The following is a 20,862-nucleotide window of genomic DNA, read 5'->3' as shown; positions in this document are numbered from 1 at the left end:
TCTTGTCTTATTATTAATCCCTTTTGGGAATGTATTTGCTAGATGTTCTACGCCTCCACAAGTAAAATATTCTAATTTATTCCTATATTTTCTATTTGTCCTATATTTTCTAACATTTCAATTTCTATCTAAGTAAGGCTTTTTAGCTGATGATTTTCTCAGCTAATAGTTTTTTCGAGTATATCCCCTATTATATTGAGGCTTATATTTTCTATATTTTTTCTTTTTATAGTTGTCTTTATCGTAGCTTTGAGTTGTATATATTACAATCTTACAGAAACTCATACCATTTTATTTTAGTTATTTTTGTATTTGTATATGTGTACATTTTTCTTGTAATATTTCTATTATATACTGTATTTTATGTCCTATTGACCATTTTGCGCTCGAATTTTGTATTACTCCTTCTCTTTTGTACCATTTTTCTTCTATTTCTCTACCTAAAACTCCTAGTAATTTATTGAATAGTTTTTTACCTAAGTCTTGGTCAAATGCATTTTCACTAATAGTACAGTAATAAAAATATTCAATTAAGAATTTCTTTATTTGGTGCCGACTACTTATACTTAATTGTTCTAATTTTATTAATGCATTTTTCTGTAGTATGACTAATCGACTATTTGGATCTTCTCCTGTTATTAAACTATGTATTTTATTTGTAAAATTATAAGAATTTGGTCCCATTGCTATTAAAGCTTGAAATTCTTATGGGAAATCAGACTTGTAGGCTTCCCATAATCCTTTTGTTGATTCTCCTAAGAAAGTTTCCATGTATTTATACATTGTTTCTATATCTGTCTCATGATAGGTTTTTATATAGTCTGCTACTACTATACTTTTCCAAAGATCTATTACTGAATTCCATGTTTGTGGATCATGAGCTGCTATATTTAATATTTTACCTTTACTACCTCCTTCTTGTAATTGGATAGGTTCTTCTATAGGCATTCTTTTTCCTGTGATTTTATATTTTCTATTTGTATTTCTTGTCCTGTTCTATATACTCTTCTTTTGGGTACATTTCCGGTGCAATTATCTATTGTATGTTGTTAAGTTGTTCTTTGGAATGGACTGGGACTAGAATTCGATGACTCCATTAATTCTTTTTGGCTTATTAAGGACTCTATTTTTTCCTTATCAAAACTATCTCGTAATTCTTCTAGAATTTTATCAAAGCTTTCTAATTTCTTTTGTGAGATGATTTTTTCCCTATATCCCTAATTGTCTGATCTTAATTCGCATTTTTAAAAATGTTCTTTTGTTTTTTCTAAGTTTAATCTTCCTTCTTTGCATCCTTTACATTTGAAAGTTATATTTTATCTCTCTTAGTGAGTTCTGTTGCTTCTTCTAAGGCTATATCTACTTCGAAGTCATCTTGGGTTATTTCTCCATTCATAAATTTAGTATTTTCTAATATACTTTTTGTTTCGTCATTTGGTTCTTTATGATTTGTATAAAATGAGATTCTAGTTTTAGTATTTTTGGTTTTGCAAAATCTCCTAAATTCAATTCTAATCCTGCATATTCTTCTGGGTTTATTTTTATGGGTTTTATTAATCTTATTCCTTTATTTCCCAGTATTTATACTACATCAGCTACTTTTATTTTGAATTTTGTGTTGCTATTAGTTGCCATTTTTTCCATGAACCCTACACATATTAATAAATTATCTCCATTATTCATTTCTTCATTCCTTTTGTTTGTATTCCTATTTTAATTGTTTTCCCAAATTCTGTCATGTTTATCATAAAATCTGGACTTATGTAAAATATTCCTCCATTATTTGTCATATCTACTACTGTTAACCCTATTATAGATTTTTTTAAGTCTGACCATCTATCTTCATATACTACAGCTAATACTTTGGTTCCTAAGTTTTTTCTAGGTAGTCCTTTTAATCCTATTACTATTAATCCCATATGCATTAAATTCCTTTTATAATTTCTCATTCGTCTTATTGATTCAGGATTAATTAAATTTATCGCTACAATTTTATTTCCTATGGATGATAATTTTTCTTTTCGATAATGTCTATATAATTGTGAGCTATTCGAAAAGTATCCTACATCATATAATATTTTTGGGTTGAGTAACCTTAATTGATTTTGCTAGAGAATTTGTATATCTTAATCGATATCTATTAATTCATCTAACTGTTGATTTTTTTTTTGTTTTTTTCTAGTTATGATTCGTGATAACATATTATTACCTATTATATTGTCTGAGAAACTTATTCTAGGCCTTTCTTCGTTTCTGCTCCTACTTGAAAAAAGGTCCATTTTTAGGTTTTCTTACTAATTTTTGTTTGAGGTGTTATTTTTACCCTTTTTAATTATTCTATCAAATCTTCTACTTTTGGGATTTCGATTTATAGTTTTACTTCTTTGTCTTTAATAATCTAATCCAATTTTTTATTAACTTCTAATAGTAATGCTATTATAGTATTATTTTGTTTAATTCTTATCTGATATGATATTCCTTGAGGAATGAGTCTGTGAATCCTTCTAGGTTAGGTTGAAATTTTGTTGTAAAGTTTAAGGTTCTATCGTATACTGGGTCTATATCGTTCATGAAAGAGATATTTCTTTTAATGTTTCTATTGTCTATTTTAATACACTTATATCGCTTTTTAAGGCTTCTACCTCATTAATTATGTAACGATCCGACTTGTCGTTTTAAAAATTAATGCCCCATTCAACAACTTAAGATCTCGAGCAGCTTCGTAATGCGTATTATGAAGTGTGTGTATGGCCGAGTTTGGTTTTTCGTACGATTCAAAAATAAATTGAAAGAACAATTCTTATTTAAGAAGCTTAAAAGAAAAGAGTTGGCCGAAGAGTTGAATTTTGAGCAAGCGACTCCGAAATAGAATTTCGATGGTTCCAATAGCTCCGTATGATGTGTTTGGACTTAAGAGCGTGTCTGGATATTTATTTGAAAGTTTATAGTTGATTTTGGCTTGAAATGGCGAAAGTTGGAAATGGAAGGTTTGGAAGGTTGACCGAGAGTTGAATTTGATGATATCGCGACCGAAATGTGATTCAGAGAGTTGTCTTAGCTTTATTATGTCATTTGGAACTTGCATACAAAATTTGACATCATTCCGGATTTATTTGATATGTTTCGGCATGAGTTTTGGAAGTTGAAAATTTTTGAAATTTATGAGTTCGATTTGTGGTGTGATTCATAGTTTTGATGTTGTTTGATGTGATTTGAGGCATCGAGCAGGTCCGCGTTATGTTTTAAGACTTGTTGGTATGTTTGGTTGAGATTCCGAGGTGCTCGGGTGAGTTTCGGGGTGAGTTTTGAATAGCAAGGGTTCTATTCAAGAGTTTCTTCTGCGCGTAGGCTTCTCCCCCCTGGCCTTCGCGTTTGAGTAGAAGAAACAACGATTCCCCCTCCCCAGATCACAAGCCTACGCGCTCGTGGGAAGCTGGTCGCGTTCGCGAAGGGTAAGGCCCCGCTTTGCTTCGCGTTCGCCACCTGACTATCGTGTTCGCGATGAAGAAAATTCCACTGTCCTAAATTCCTATTCGCGTTCGCGAAGCACATGACACAAGAAACTAGCATAAGTCCCAAAAACTAGATTTTTCAAAGAATTAAGGTCCGTAGGCTATCCGAAACTCACCCGAGCCCTCGGTGCTCCAAACCAAATATGCACACAAGTCCAAAAACCTCATACGAACTCGCTCTCGTGAACGAAACACCAAAATAATGCTTAGAACTACCAATCGGACGTCAAATCAACTCCGTTTCTCACCAAATTTGACAGATAAGTCATAAATGACATAACGGACCTATAAAAATTTTCAAAACACAAACCCGACCCCGATATCAATAAAAGTCAATTTATGGTCAAACTTTGAAATCTTTAAGCCTTTAGGCTTCTAGTTTTCGCCAACTGGCGATAATTCAAGCTAGGGACCTCCAAATTAAATTTCGGACATACGCCCAAGTCCCAAATCACGATACGGACCTACCGGACTTTCAAAATACTGATCTGAGTCTATTTGCTCAAAATGTTGATCAAAGTCAACTCAGTTGAGTTTTAAGCATCTATTTCACATTTTAATCATTTTTTCATACAAAAACATTCAGAAATATTATACGGACTGCGCACGCAAGTCGAGGAATAATGATTAATGCTTTTTGAAATCTTAGAACATATAATTAATTATTAAATTTAAGGATGACCTTTTGGATTATCACATTCTCCACCTCTAAAACAAACGTTCGTCCTCGAACGGAATTAGAAAAAATACCTAAGCTGGTGAAAAGATATGGATATTTACTCCTCATGTCTGACTCGGAATCTCAGGTAGATGCTTCTACCGTCTGACCTCTCCATTGTGCCTGAACTGAAGAATAACTCTTAGACCTCAACTGTCAGACCTGCCGGGCTAGAATAGCTATCGGTTCCTCTTCTTAAGTCAAATCTTTGTACAATTGGACTGAGCTTAAATCTAACACATGGGATGGATCATCATGATATTTCCGTAACATAGACACATGGAACACCGGATGAACCACTGATAAACTAGGTGGTAAAGCAAGCTTGTAGGCTACTTCGCCCACCCTTTCAAGAATTTCGAAGGGTCCTATATACCTAGGGCTCAACTTGCCCTTCTTTCCGAACCTCATTACACCTTTCATAGGTGAAACCCGGAGAAATACTCTTTCTCCAACCATGAATGCCATATCACAAACTTTACGGCCGACATAACTCTTTTTCCATGACTGAGCTCTGCGAAGTCGATCCTGAATAACCTTGACCTTATCCAAGGAATCCTGTACTAAATCGGTACCCAACAACCGAGCCTCTCCCGATTCAAACCAGCTAACTGGCAATCGACATCGCCTTCCGGATAATGCCTCATATGGAGACATCTGAATGCTCGACTGGTAGCTATTATTATAAGCAAACTCCACAAGTGGCAAGAACTGATCCCAAGAACCTCCAAAGTCTATAACACAAGTGCAAAGCATATCTTCCAATATCTGAATGGTGCGCTCTAACTGTCCGTCTGTATGTGGATGAAATGTTGTGCTCAACTCAACCCACGTGCCTAACTCATGCTGTACAACCCTCCAGAAGTGCGAGTTAAACTGCGTACCTCGATCTGAAATAATAGACACGGGCACATCACGAAGGCGGATAATCTCACGAATGTAAATTTCAGCTAACCACTCTGAGGAATAGGTAACTGCCACTGGAATGAAATGTGATGACTTGGTCAACCTGTCCACAATGACCCAAACTGCATCAAATTTTCTCTGTGTCTGTGGGAGCTCAATAATAAAATCCATAGTGATACGCTCCCACTTCCACTCAGGAATTTCTAACTTCTGAAGCAAACCACCAGGTCTTTGATGCTCGTACTTGACTTGCTGACAATTTAGACACTGAGCTACATATGCAACTATATCCTTCTTTATTATCCTCTACCAATAATGTTGCCACAAAGCTTGATACATTTTGGCGGATGAATAGAATATCTAGAACTGTGAGCCTCTTCCAGAATTAATTCACGATGCCCATCCACATTAGGCACACAAATACGACCCTGCATTCGTAGAACTCCATCTTCCCCCACAACAATTTTTTTGGCATCACCGTGCCGCACCATCTCCTTTAGGACAAGTAAATGAGGATCTTCATATTGTCACTCTCTGATGCGCTCATATAAAGAAGACCGAGTGACTGTGCAAGCTAGAACTTGACTAGGTTCTGAAATATCTAACCTCACAAACTGATTAGCCAATATCTGGACATCTACAGCTAATGGTCTCTCACCAACCGGAATATAAGCAAGGCTACCCATACTCACAACGTTTCTACTCAAAGCATCGGCCACCACAATAGCCTTTCCGGGGTGATACAAAATGGTGATATCATAGTCTTTCAACAACTCCAACCATCTCTTTTGTCTCAAATTAAGATCTTTTTGTTTGAACAGATACTGAAGGCTATGATGATCAGTAAATACCTCACATGAGACACCGTACAGGTAAAGCCTCCAAATCTTCAGTGCGTGAACAATCGCTGCCAATTCTAATTCATGAACAAGATAATTCTTCTCGTGAACTTTCAACTACCACGACGCATATGCAATCACCCTGCCATCTTGCATCAATACTGCACCAAGCCCAACGTGAGATGCATCACAATACACCATATAAGATCCTGAACCTGTGGGTAATACCAATACTGGCCCCGTAGTCAAAGGAGTTTCGAGCTTCTGAAAGCTCAACTCACACTCGTCTGACCATCTGAATGGGGTACCTTTTTGGGTCAGTCTGGTCAATGGGCTAGCTATAGATGAAAATCCTTCCCGAACCGATAATAATAACCTGCCAAACCCAGGATACTCCGGATCTCTATAACTAAAGTAAGTCTAGGCTAATTCTGAACAGCCTCGATTTTCTTAGGATCCACCTTTATGCCTTTTGCGAATACAACATGCCCCAAAAAGGCAACTGAGTCTAACCAAAATTCACATTTTGAAAAATTAGCATATAACTGATTATTCTTCAAAGTTTGAAGCACACTTCGAAGATGCTGCACATGCTCGTCTCGACTGCTGGAGTAAATGAAGATATCATCAATGAATACAACCACAAATGAATCCAAATAGGGTTTGAAAACTCGATTCATCAAATCCATAAATGTTGTTGAGACATTTGTCAACCCAAATGACATCACTAGGAATTCGAAATGCCCATACCGAGTTCGAAAAGCTGTCTTAGAGACATCAGATGCCTTAATCTTCAACTGATGGTAACCAGACCTCAAGTCAATCTTTGAAAATACCTTGGCAACATGAAGTTGATTGAATAAGTCATCAATTCTTGGTAGTGGATACTTGTTCTTGATAGTAGCCTTGTTCAACTGCCGATAATCTATACACATTTGCATTGAACCATCTTTATTCTTTACAAATAATACTGGTGCACCCCAGGGCGAGACACTAGGTCAAATGAATCCCTGATCAAGCAAGTCTTGTAACTGCTCATTCAATTCTTTCAACTATGGCGGGGCCATACGATATGGTGGGATAGAAATGGGCTGAGTTCCCGGAGCTGCAGGAAATACAGAAGTCAATATCTCTGTTGGGTGGAATCCCCGGCAAATCTACAGGAAATACTTCTGGAAATTCACGAACAACTTGTACTAAGTCCATAGAAGGAACATCAATACTGGGATCGCGAATATAAGCCAAATAGGCTAGAGAACCTTTCTCGACCATACACCGAGCTTTCATAAAAGAAATAACCTTGCTGGCAGAATGACCAGGAGTTCCCTTCCACTCTAACCGAGGTAACCCGACATGGCTAGGGTCACTGTCTTGGCATGAAAATCCAATATAGCATGATAAGGTGAAATCCAATCCATACCCAAGATGACATCAAAATCTACCATATCAAGAAGCAGAAGATCCACACTAGTCTCAAGACTACCAATAATAACCACACATGAACGATAGACATGATATACTACAACAGAGTCTCCCACCAGTGTAGATACACACACAGAAGCAGTTAGAGAATCACAAGGCACACCCAAATATGAAGAAAAATAGGAGGACACATAAGAATAACTAGATCCTGGATCAAATAGAACTAAAGCATCTCTATGGCATACTGGAATAATACCTGTGATCACAAAATCATATGGCTCGACCTTAGGCCTAGCTGGAAAAGCATAAAAATGGGGCTGGGCCCCACCACTCTGAACTGCATCGCTAGGACGGCCTCTAACTGGCTGGCCTCCACCTCTAACGGCCTGACCTCCACCTATAATGGCCTGGCCACCACATCTAGCTGCCTGGCCCCTACATTTAGCTAGCTAAGTAGGCAGTGAAGCAACCAGTGTTGGTATGATGGCACGAGAATCCTGCCGACATATGTTACTCAACAACCTTGGGCAATACCTTCTGATGTGACAAATGTTCCCACACTCAAAACACCCATCCTGATACCGTGGGTACTGAAGCTGAAGCTGACCCGAACGTTTCGGAAAACTGCTGTAGTGACTCTGGAGTGGTGGTGCACTGATAGGAGTTGAATGTGCACTAAATAATGGTTGCCCAGAGTAAGGCATGATAAGACCGTGACTCCCTAAAGCACCGGGAGATGCCTGAAGTGTTGAATGAAATGGTCTGGGAGGATGACCCCTACCAAAATTACCCCTTCCTCTAGATGAGGCACCACTGAAACCACCAAACTGACGAGGCCTCTTATCAGACCTCTGCCCTCTCTCCTGTGCAAGAACCATCTCGATCCTCCTCGCGACATTAGCAGCTACCTGAAATGAAATCTCACTTCTGGTCTCCTTGGCCATCTGAAGCCTGATAGGGTGAGTGAGTCCCTCAATAAACCTCTACACTCTCTCTCCCTCAGTAGGTAGTAAAAGGAGATCATGACGGGTTAAATCCACAAAATGGGACTCATAGACTTTGATACGGCTGGTGCCACTGGAAATGTACCATTCTAGGCCACACCCTCCATAAGACTCACAAAATGGACTAGAGCGTGATGAACCACTGGAGTAGCTATGCATCCCTTCTAAGACCTGAACTGGTCCAACTGGTATATTCTGAACTGGAACCTCCTCCTGAAGGTCCACCTGAGGTTCTACAATAGGTGCTGATGCTCAAGCTCTAGACTGAGCTCTAACTCTGCCTCGGTCTCTAGCACGACCTAGGCCTCAACCTCTACCCCTGGCCATAGTTGCCACCGGGGGCTCTAGTCCCTGTTCGTCGGTAGATGTATTACGTGTCCTCGCCATCTATGAGAAAATAAGAATAGAATGGTTCAATCATAGATGATAGAATAAAATCGCACGATGGGATAAGAAAGAAGTGATATTATTCCTAAACTTCATAGCCTCTGAAAGATAAGTACATACGTCTCCGTACCGATCCTTCAGAGTCTACTAAGATTCCTCGTAACTCGTGAGACCTATGTAACCTAGTGCTATGATACCAACTGTCACGACCCAAAATTCCCACCTTCGGAAACATGATGGCGCCTAACATTTCACTTGCTAGACAAACCGATGTTAGAATATAGTTAGCCATTTTAGCAAAATTTTAAATTAATTAATACCAAGTAAACAAATGCGGAAATAATGTATGAAATAATCCATAATAATCGCGATATCTAAATACCATCCCAGAACTGGAGTCACAAGTGCATGAACTTCTAGAATGATACAAATTAGCGTCTGAATAAAATAAAGTTGTTTGAAAGCAAACACACAGCTAAAATAAAGTAGACGGGGACTTCAGAACTGCGGACGCTGTGGAGTTATACCTCAAGTCTCCTCTGGTAGCTGAAATACGAGTAAGTCAATGGTACGCCGCTGGGACCAACTCTGAAATCTGCACAAGAAGTGCAGAGTATAGTATCAGTACAACCGATCCCATGTACTGGTAAGTGCCGAGCCTAACCTTGACGAAGTAGTGACGAGGCTAAGGCAGGTCACTTACATTAATCTGTACGCAGTAATAATAATAATAATAATAACAAAAATAATAGAAATAAAACAGGTATATCTTTTCAACAATTTAAGCCAACTCGGCAGTCATAACCAATTATTATTTCAATCAATTTTCGTTGCAGCGTGCAACCCGATCCCACAATATATTCACATTCAATTCTGTTGCGGCGTGCAACCCGGTCCTCCAATATATTCATTTCAATTAATTATGTTGCGGCGTGCAACCCGCCTCAATAATATGACTCCTCAATAAATTTCCGTTGCGGCGTGTAACCCGCTCCAATAATATAAACTTTAAATAAATCTGTTGCGACGTGCAACCCGATCCCCCAATATAAACTTTAAACAACTTTGTTGCGACGTGCAACCCGATCCTCCAATATATTTATTTTCATTTCCGCTGTGGCTTGCAACCTGATCCCCCCATATATTTTAACAACTCTTAAATGTAATAAAAATACTCCAATAAATACCACGTTCAATGAGAAACTATTAAGCATCAAGGCATACAATAATTATAATTTATTTATGAAACAAACAATGAGAAGTAGCAATTAATTGTGAAAATCAGGGTGAAAATAGGCAGCATAAAATTTAATATGCTAAATGTCAAGTAACAATTAAGATACATAAATCAAATAAGCATGTGACAATTATTACAGAAATTCAAGAATTAATATTTGACGAGGAATAGGAGAGAAACAATTATTATAATAATTAACTCGAGTCTTAAAATAATTTAAAATGTTTAAATAATTAAGAAAACAATTACATTTACAAAGTATAGGCACTCGTCACCTTGCCTATACATCGTTGTACATGAAATTCACATAGCAAATAATTCGGATGTTCTATTCCCTCATATCAAGGTTAACCATGACACTATCCTCGCTTTGCAACCAAGTTCAAGCATCCAATAAACCTTTTTCCTCACTAATTCGTGTCCAAAATTCTCAAATCTAGTCATAAACATTTCAATGTACTCAATACAAATTGTAGGAATTAATTCCATTTGAATTTACTAATTTTGTGGATTAAAAATCCAAAATTCATCTAAAATATTATCAATGGGACCCATGTCTCAAATCTTGAAAAAACTTACAAAATCCGAATACCCGTACCAAGACGAGTCCAACCATAAAAAAATTATCAAATTCCGATGTAAAATGGACCTTCAAATCTTAAATTTTCGTTTTTGAAAAGTTTTACAAAAATTCCAATTTCTCCCATCTAAATCCGAAATAAACGATGAAAATAGACTTAGATTTATGAAATATAATCACTATATGATAAAGAACACTTACCTAGTTCGAAATCGTGAAAACCTCCTTTTGAAATCGCCCCTAACCCGAGTTCTAATTGAGGGTTTGTGAAAAATGGGAAAAATCCCGTTTTTGTTTTGTTTTAAGGTCTGGGCGTCAGGCCTTCTTCGCGTTCGCGAGGGCCTGTCGTGTTCGCTATGAGCAGAAGCCCGAGTGGGTTTTGCATTCGCGAGTCCTCCTTCACGTTCACGAAGGCTTCTCTCCCGTGGCCTTCGCGTTCGCGTAGAAGAAACAACGATTTCCCCTCCATAGATCACAAGCCTACGCGTTCGCGGGAAGCTGGTCGCGTTCGCGAAGGGTAAGGCCCCCCATTGCTTCGCATTCGCGAGTCCTCCTTCGCGTTCGCGATGAAGAAAATTTCCCTGTCCCAAATTCCTCTTCGCGTTCACGATGAAGGCATCGCGTTTGCGAAGCACATGACACCAGAAACGAGCAAAAGTCCCAAAAACCAGATTTTTCAAAGAATTAAGGTCCGTAGGCTATCCAAAACTCACCCGAGCCCTCGGGGCTCCAAACTAAATATGCACACAAGTCCAAAAATCTCATAAGAACACGCTCGCATGAACGAAACAAAAAAATAATGCCTGTAACTATGAATCGGACACCAAATCAAATGACATTTTCAAGAAAACTTTAAAACTTCTATTTTCACAACCGAACGTCTAAATAACGTCAAATCAACTTTGTTTCTCACTAAATTTGACAGACAAGTCATAAATGACATAACGGACCTATGAAAATTTTCAGAACTTGAATCTGACCCCGATATCAATAAAAGTCAATTTGTGGTCAAACTTTGAAATCTTTAAGCCTTTAGGCTTATAGTTTTTGCCAAATGGTGTTAATTCAAGCTAGGGACCTCCAAATTAAATTTCCGGCAAATTCCCAAGTCCCAAATCATGATATGCACCTAACGAAACTGTCAAAATACTGATCCAAGTCTGTTTGCTCAAAATGTTGACCAAAGTCAACTCAGTTGAGGTTTAAGGCTCTATTTCACATTTTAATCAATTTTTCATATAAACCTTTTCCGAAATATTATACAGACTATGGAGGCAAGTCGAGGAATGATGAGTAATGCTTTTCGAGGTCTTAAAACACAAAATTAATTATTAAATTTAAGGATGACCTTTTGGGTCATCACAGTTTTTTCAATAAAATCATCGAGGTAAGTGATTCTAACTCAGATTTGGCTAATATACATGAATGTATTATTATTTTCATCATTTAATAAGTATTTTGAGATGGAAATTTTGGGAAAATTGTAGAAGTTTCATAAAATGAATTTTGGAATTTGAATGTCGAATCAGAGTCGGATTTGATGGAAATAAGTATGGTTGGAATCATATCGGATTGGGTGTTCGGATTTCGTAAAAATTCTGCTGGGTTCCGAGATGCGGGCCCCACATTGACTTAGGGTTGAATTTTTAATGTAAAATTTTAAGTTGACATTTTATTAACCGAAATTATTTACGATGAATTTAAATGAAGTTATACAATTAATTTAGTTAGATTTGATCTTTGCAGAGGTCAATTCAAGCAATAAGGCTATTTTGGAATATCGCCCTAACTTCAAAAAGGTAAGTATCTTGCCTAACCTTGAGTTGAGGAATTTACTCCTTAGGCATTGAGTCTTATGTGAAAATTGTGTAATTGAAACCATGTACGCGAGATGATGAGTACGTACTTGGTTTATATGTGCACATTATATTGGTTAAAATTCGTAGACGTCTTTATGTATTACATTGGAAATTGTTGGCACTTATTAAATCCTTTATTTGTCATCCCTCATTCCTTGTTTGCCGAGGTTGTTTTTATATGATAATTTGGTGTGATTGCCACTTTGATTTTTATGTGAAATACCGTGGTTAGTTTGGTTGACATTTCTTTGAAATTATCTCATTATGGATTTCTTATCTGTAAAAAATTATTAAATAAGCTTAAAATGAGTCATTAATATATATTTATCAAAAAAATATATTAAAGAAGGCGTTGTCCTATGCTGAGTTACTTTTCTATCTCTGTTGTTGTTTTTGAGGTTTTATATACGATGTTTGGAGCCTTGGGCTATTAAATGGGAAATTAATTAATTTTGTTGTATTTTCGGAGTTGGTTGTGGCATGTGGGAAAATTGTGATATGAATTAATGTATTGTGTTGTCGTTTAAACACTCTCCTTGATGTTATTTATGCTTCCTACCTTGTTTGTTAATGATATGCATTTGCTTGGTAAGGAATGGTGTAAAGCACGAAGGGTGATGTCGTGCCATCTGAGAGGGTAAAGCATGAAGGGTGATGCCGTGCCATTTAAGAGTGTAAAGCAAGAAGGGTGATGTCGTACCATTTGAGAGTGTAAAGCGCGAAGGGTGATGTCGTGCCATTTGAGAGTATAAAGCACGAAGGGTGATGTCATGCCATTTCAGTTATTTTATCATATGAGAAAAAGTATAAAGCACGAAGGGTGATGTCATGCCATTCTTAAAATGCACGAAGGATAATGCCGTGCCATTTTATTTATATTATCATGTGAGGATGATAGTAAAAGCATGAAGGGTGATGTCGTACCATTATTTTTATATTATCATGCGTTCATGTCACGGAGGTCGTTTCCATGCAGGCGAGGACAAGAGACATACATTATATTGTGATATCGTTTTCATTATGTATACATTAATGTATCTATATTGAGCTATTATTGTGCACCTATATTTTCTAAGTGACTTGTAGTCGTTGTTGCTTCCTGTGTGCCTCCCACTTTATTTCTTTAATGGTTCTTGGCATTTCTTCCACCTAGTTGATACTGTTATATGTATGCCCGATGAGAAAAAGATAAATGCAACAAGAGTATTGCTGTGCCAATTGATTTGATCTATATATATCGGGTGAGAATGAGACAAGTGCACAAAGGTTTTACTGTGCCATTCGATATGATATGTTGAATATATTTCTCACACCAGGAAAGTTAAATGAGGTGTCACATGGTGATTTTACTTGAAAGAATTATATTAGAAAGGTATTTACTCGAAAGAATTATATTCGAAAGATATTTACTCGAAAGAAATATATTTGAGAAAATTATATTCGGCAGATATTTATTTGAAGGAAGTATATTCAGGATATGTTTAATTGTACGGATTACATTCTAAAGATTTTTATTCGAAAAACTTATAGATAAAAGATGTATATTTTAAATGACTTGCTGCCAATTTATATGGTGTTCATGTTGCCTTGCTGTTTAGGTCACAAGTTGATTATTATTGCCATCACTGCTATTTGTTTTCTATTATTTTTGTATGCTATATTGCATAAGTTATTTGACTAGCGAGTGTCTTGACTGTACATCGTTACTACTCCACCGAGGTTAGTCTTGATATTTATGGTGTTCATGTTGCCTTGCTGTTTATGTCACAAGTTATTTATTATTGCCATCATTGTTATTTGTTTTCTTTTATTTTTGTATGCTATATTGCACAAGTTATTTTACTAGTGAGTGTCTTGACTGTACCTCGTTATTACTCCACCGAGGTTAGTCTTGATACTTACTGGGTACCGACTGTGGTATACTCATACTACACTTCTGTAGATTTTTGTGCAGAGCCAGGTATTAGAGATATCGAACTAGGGAAGAGTTAGTGTGTTGATCGCAAGGACTCAAGGTAGAGCTGCCTGGTCGCCGCAGTCTCCTGGAGTCTTTTCGTTATATTGTACTGTCAACTCTTATTCGAACAATATTATATATTCGATCCTTGAGATCATTCCATGTATTTAGGTAGAGTTCGTTACTCAATATTACCAGTCTCGGGAGGTTGCTATAATTATTTTCGCTGTTGGTTTCAGCACTTGTATTAAATTATACGTTTTAAAAAAAAGGCTCGAAATGTAATTGTAATCGACTTACCTAGTCTTAGAGACTAAGTGCCATCACGACGCCTGTGGTGAGATTATTTTGGGAAGTGAAAAGTTGGTATCAGAGCTCTAGGTTCATAAGTTCTATGAGTCACGAACGAGTCTAGTAGAGCCTAGCGAATCGGTACAAAGACGTCTGTACTTATCTTTGAGAGGCTACAAAACTGTTAGGAAATTTCCACTTCTTTCATTCCTATGGTGAAGATTTGTTGATTTTGGAATTTGAGCCTTTGTATCTCCATTCTCTCACAAATGGTGAGGACACGTGCTACCGGGTCAGCTAAGCAAACACCCACACATACTGCTAGGGCCGCAAGAGGCCGGGGCCGAGGAAGGCAACGTGTCACAGCTAGAACTTCGGTCAGAGGAGCAGTTCAGAAGCCGCCCGTAGCTCCAGTTGGGGGACACGTACCAGAAGCATCGTTGTTACCCCCGGACTTGAGGAGACTTTAGCACAGTTCGAAAACATTTTTGGTATATTATCTCAGGCGGGATTAATCTCCGTTTCACCAAATATATCACAGATCGGGGGAGGAGTTCAGACTCCTACCACTCGTGCTCCAGAATAGCAGGTTCACATTGGTCAGGTTCCGGGTATGGTGCCGGTACAACCTGTTATTCCGGTTTAGCCTGAGTTCAGGCCAGAGACATCAGAAGAAGAAGAAAAAAGACTTGAGAGAGGTATAGTCCACCTACCTTCAGTGGCACTACTACTGAGGATGCCCAGGGATTTCTAGAAAAGTGTCACTGTATTCTCCTCACCATGGGTATTGTGGAAGTGAGCGGAGTTTCCTTTACAATATTTCAGTTGTCAGGAGCAGCGTATCAATTGTGGCAAGCTTATGAAGAGAGCAGACCAGCCGATGCAACACCACCAACTTGGGCTTAATTTCCGTAAATATTTTTGATAGAATTTGTTCCCCAGACTCTCAGGGATGCGTGGTGCATAGAGTTTGAATGGTTGCGCCAGGGCACCATGACGGTGCCAGAATATGATATCAGGTTCAGTGAGTTAGCCCATCATGCACCTATCTTGGTTCCTACAGTTAGAGAGCGAGTCTGAATATTCATCGAAGGGCTCGATTATGATTTTAAAATATGTATGGCTCGAAAGTTGTAGACTGGCATTCCATTTCAGTAAGTAGTAGAGATTGCCAAAATGTTAGAACGTGTTCAAAGTGAGGAAAAGGAGACTAAAAGGTCTCGAAACTCTGGAGGATTCTGTGGATTCTACTCTGCAGGCCCGGGCAGTCGGCCAGCCCAGTCTGCTATTAAGAGTATTCGTCATACTCTAGTTAATACTTTTAGTGCGCCACTAGCACGAGGTTCTTACACTTGTTTTTTCAGTTATCTGGCATAGACTCAGTACGAGCAGTCGCGACCTCAGAGGGGTCGTTATGGGTGTGGTGTGATTCATAGTTTCGATGTTGTTTGATATCATTTGAGGCCTCGAGCATGTCCATGTTATGTTTTAGGACCTGTTGGTATGTTTGGTTGAGGTACCGAGTGGCTCGGGTGAGTTTCGGGGTTAGTTTTGAACAGTTTGGGCATTTCGGCACTCTAATGATATTCTGGAACAGTTGAAGAGCGGAGGGCACATTTTGGAATGCGGATGTGTGGCCGCAAACTCCCAAAGTGCGGAGGCAATGGTAATTATAGGGACTGCAGTTGAAAATGTGCGGATTGCAGTTGAAATCGTGCGGTCCACAGAATTCTTCTCGCGGCCTCAAAAAGGAGAATCTGTAGGTTCGATGGTTTGACTTTAGAAGTTCATATCTTTTGATCTATAAGGAATTTGGAGATGATCCAAAAATCAAAGTTGTAGCCCTTTGAGTCTAGTTTCCAGAAAGGTAAATTAATTAGTATTTGAATATTTGTACCGAAAGTTATGATGAATGTACTAAATCCTGGTAGTGCAGTGGTTGTTGAAGTGTGGCCGCATAGACCTTAAATGTGCGGACCGCACAAAAATATGTGCGATCAGCACTTTGGAAGTTAGATGCGGTACCATATAAACGAGGTTTCCATCTCATTTTTCTTTTTTGGACCTAGAGATCTCGGTTTGTGGTGATGTTTCCTGAGTTTTTCAAGAAAATCATCGGGGTAAGTGATTCTAACTCGGATTTGGTTAATATACATAAATATATTATTATTTTCATCATTTAGTTAGTATTTTGAGATGGAAATTTTGGGAAAAATTGTAGAAGTTTCATATAACGAATAGTTGGGATTTGAATGTCGATTCGAAGTCGGATTTGACTGAAACTAGTATGGTTGGACTAGTATCGGATTGGGTGTTCAGATTTCTTTAAAATTCTGCCCGGTTCCAAGATGCGGGCCACGCATTGACTTTTGGTTGACTTTTTAATCTAAAATTTTAAGTTGACGTTTTATTAACCGGAATTGTTTCCGATGAATTTAAATGAAGTTATACAATTAATTTAATTAGATTTGATCTATGCAGAGGTCAATTCAAGCAAGAAGTCTATTTTGGAATATTGGCCTAACTTAAAAAAGGTAAGTATCTTGCCTATCCTTGAGTGGAGGAAATTACCCCTTAGGCGTTGAGTCTTATGTGGAAATTATGTAATTGAAAACTATGCAGGCGAGGTGACGAGTACGTACTTGGTTTATATATGCAAATTATATCGGCTCTTATTAAATCCTTTATTTGTCATTCGTCATTCCTTGTTTGCCGAGGTTATTTTTGTGTGATAATTTGGTGTGATTGCTTATTATATGGATTCCTTATCAGTAAATAATTATTAAATAAGTTTAAAATGAGGCATTAATATATATTTATCAAAAAATTGGATTAAAGAAGGCATTGTCCTATGCTGAGTTAATTTTCGATATCTGTTGTTATTTTTGCGATTTTATATACGTTGTGTGGAGCCTTGGGATATTTGCTGTAAAATTAATTGATTTTGTTGTGTCTTTGGAGTTAGTTGTGGCCTGTGGGAAAATTGTGATATGAATTGTTGTATTGTATTGTCGTTTAAACACTCTCCTTGATATTATTTATACTGCTCCAACTAACACGGTGCGAGTATTAAACCCATATCAAGCCAAAGCTCATTCCAAAACCTTCGTACACTACTGCTAATAAAAGAAACACGCGGAATCTCATAACCCCTTATCAGATCAACAAGTCATGAAGCTCTCTCGCCCAAACCAAAACCATAATCACTTTCTAAGCCGACTTTCAATTTCATCCTCCCAAATATACCGTAATCAAACCTGATAGTGCCCATTCTAGGTCCAATGATCATGTATTATTAAACACAACTATCCCACAGACATGCCACACCAATATAACACAAGCCACAACTGCGCAATCCGTGTACCCAAAAATCAAAAATGTCTCTAAGGAGAGAACCATATTGCAAGTTCAACAAGCACCACCACAACAGTAATGCTATAAGCTCATCATATATAGTAGAACTGAGACACATGAATCTAACAATGGTAACTAGCTATTCTAGAGCTCACATTAACATCAACTGTATGGCATGGTCACCGGCCTCCAGTCCAGCATATCATACAAGAGCAATTAAACAAGTACACATGTATATGATAATGAAATAAGATTCTCATGCTCCTGGACTGCTATAAATAACACGCCATAGGGTAGGCATGTGCAAAGTCTGCTATCACAACTCAAATCGGCAAGTTAATGCAGAAATAGTAACTACCAAGATTTTCTCAGGGAATTAGCCTCATTATAACCTCAAGTAAAGCCCAAATAGTTCTCCACAAAGGTACAAATACAAGAAACGTTATAACTTTATGCTTAACAGTCAACTCTAGGCATATCATAGCCTAAGCATTCTTCCGAGTAGGAATACTTGCCCCGATGCCCGCACATGGGCTCAAACTGCACTTATATGCACACTCATAGTGCGTAGCTATCACTAATAATTAACAAAACTAGTGCCTCCACCAAGTTTAGATAAAATACACACCTCAAACTTGGAGTGGGCATTCGGTACTTCGGTTTGGTATTTAAGAATTTAAGTTCGGTATTTTGGTATTCGGTTTTTTAATTGTGTATACCAAATACCGTACCAAAATATTTCGGTACAGTCTGGTATTTTTTATTTTGGTTCGGTACGGTTTCGGTTTAAACCAAATCTTCACTATCTCCCCTACTCCATTAACAAATGTAATCCATGTTGACCATAGCTTTTTCAAATAAATTGTCATGCTATGTTATGAGGCTTCTGCCTATTAAAATCTGTAGTTCTTTGGGTTGAAAAGATACGTTTCAACTTTTGAAACCAATATAGCTAGTATTATTTACTAGCCTTTGACTAAAAATGGAGGCAATGCAAGGGAAGAATATTATAATACCATTTGCTAATACAAGAGAAAAAGTTGCACCAAGTATTACAACTTACACGTAAAAAGCAATAGCTCCTTTGATGCCTCGAGTATAAAGCCATACTTTATCCTAAAGAAAAAAGAAGGATAGTTGAGAAATCCATTCAAGCTCAATTCTGAAGATAGTTGCTATCTGTACACTTTTCATCTCTGCTTCAAGATTTCTGGAAGTTCTTAATCTGCTTGGTGGAACTTTGCTAAAGCCTAAGGGTAAGGAATTAGGGAATTAGTGGTTTTGGACTTTTGGGATGTGGGCTTAAGGTTATTAGGCTAAAAAATAAAAATAAAGTTGGGCTTGGACTAAACTATTTCGGTATACCGAAATATCAAAAATTCAATACCATATACTAAACCGAAATACCGAAATTTCTGTACTGAAATAAACCAAAACATCGAAATAAACCGAAACCGAAATACCAAATTAATTCGATTTTGTTCGGAATTCGGTTTTTCGGTTTTTCAGATTTTATGCCCCCTACCTCAAACAGGTCGCAACCCTGGAGCAATATGCTTCTGCGAACTCCCAGTCTCCAAATTCATAGGACACATGAATCTTCATAACTGATCCCAATTCTAGCATTCGAATGACTAACTCACCCTTCATACACGATCTTCCCACGAGGAATACTTCTATAATTCTTCCATGCCACATAGAAAAAAACTTGAATACCAGCATTCTATCAGCCAGGTAAGTACTGCAATAATAATGAAACATCCGTAAGTTAAAACACAATACGCCTTCTGAAATACAAACCCTTCTCATGCAATACCAAGAAGTAATAGTATTCATCTAGTCATTTGGAACTACCCGTGTTGTCTAAGAATTCATTACCATCCCTTCAAAACTGAACCGTATACTTGCACATGCAAATCTCAGTCTCACTCCATGCGCCGCCTTTATTAGGCCATTACATGAAAACACAAGAATCTCATTAACACTCTGAGTCACCAGCAAACTACATACCCAGTCAGTTAGAATACTTCCTCTTTCTTCCTTCTGGGAGGAAATCACAATACATAACACGTGCCCCACACCGATAGAAAATATTCGGTTCAAACAATGGTAGAAACCCTCAAGAACAATTTCAAATGCATTTGCATATAACCAAGCTATCAGAACTGAATTCCTCTAACTCGACCATGCCACGCAGGTCACCAAAACCAAGAATATTGCCAACAACATCTGTAGAGCCTCACCAAATCATAGTCACCCAAAAGACCCGAGCATACCATTACCATACTAGTGTAGCCTACTACCCAGTTGTCCTATTTTCTCCAAGTTTCTTTTGAATTACCCTCAAGTTGACACTTTTCCTTGCCAGAACACTACGGCCATTACCTAAAGCTCACTATAAAGAATTACCGCAAGTCCCGACACCATCCAATATAAATAACCAATCCTAGCAACGTAAGAATCCAAAAAAATTTCAATTGCCACTTATACATTTTTGAATCCATTAGCACCTTCGCGAGAGTCACCCACTTTTTCAAATCTAAATTGCACCGCCCCAAACGGGACGAAAGACACATGCCCCATTAGCATTACAACACCCAAAGAAGTAACCCTGTCTTAGCACCACCAATCAAATTCATACTCCGTGTGCACTATATCCTTCAAATAACAACTTAATGATTCCATGGTTTTCATATTTTCATATAGTGTAATGCTACCCGTATTCAAGATTTTCCTTGCTAGAGTCATCCTCGATCTCAACCTATGCAATCCTAATTGATCCACAAGTATGTCCCA

This window comes from Nicotiana tomentosiformis, chromosome 5, assembly GCF_000390325.3.
Source record: "Nicotiana tomentosiformis chromosome 5, ASM39032v3, whole genome shotgun sequence".
NCBI lineage: Eukaryota > Viridiplantae > Streptophyta > Magnoliopsida > Solanales > Solanaceae > Nicotiana > Nicotiana tomentosiformis.
This window is presented reverse-complemented; position numbering follows the sequence as displayed.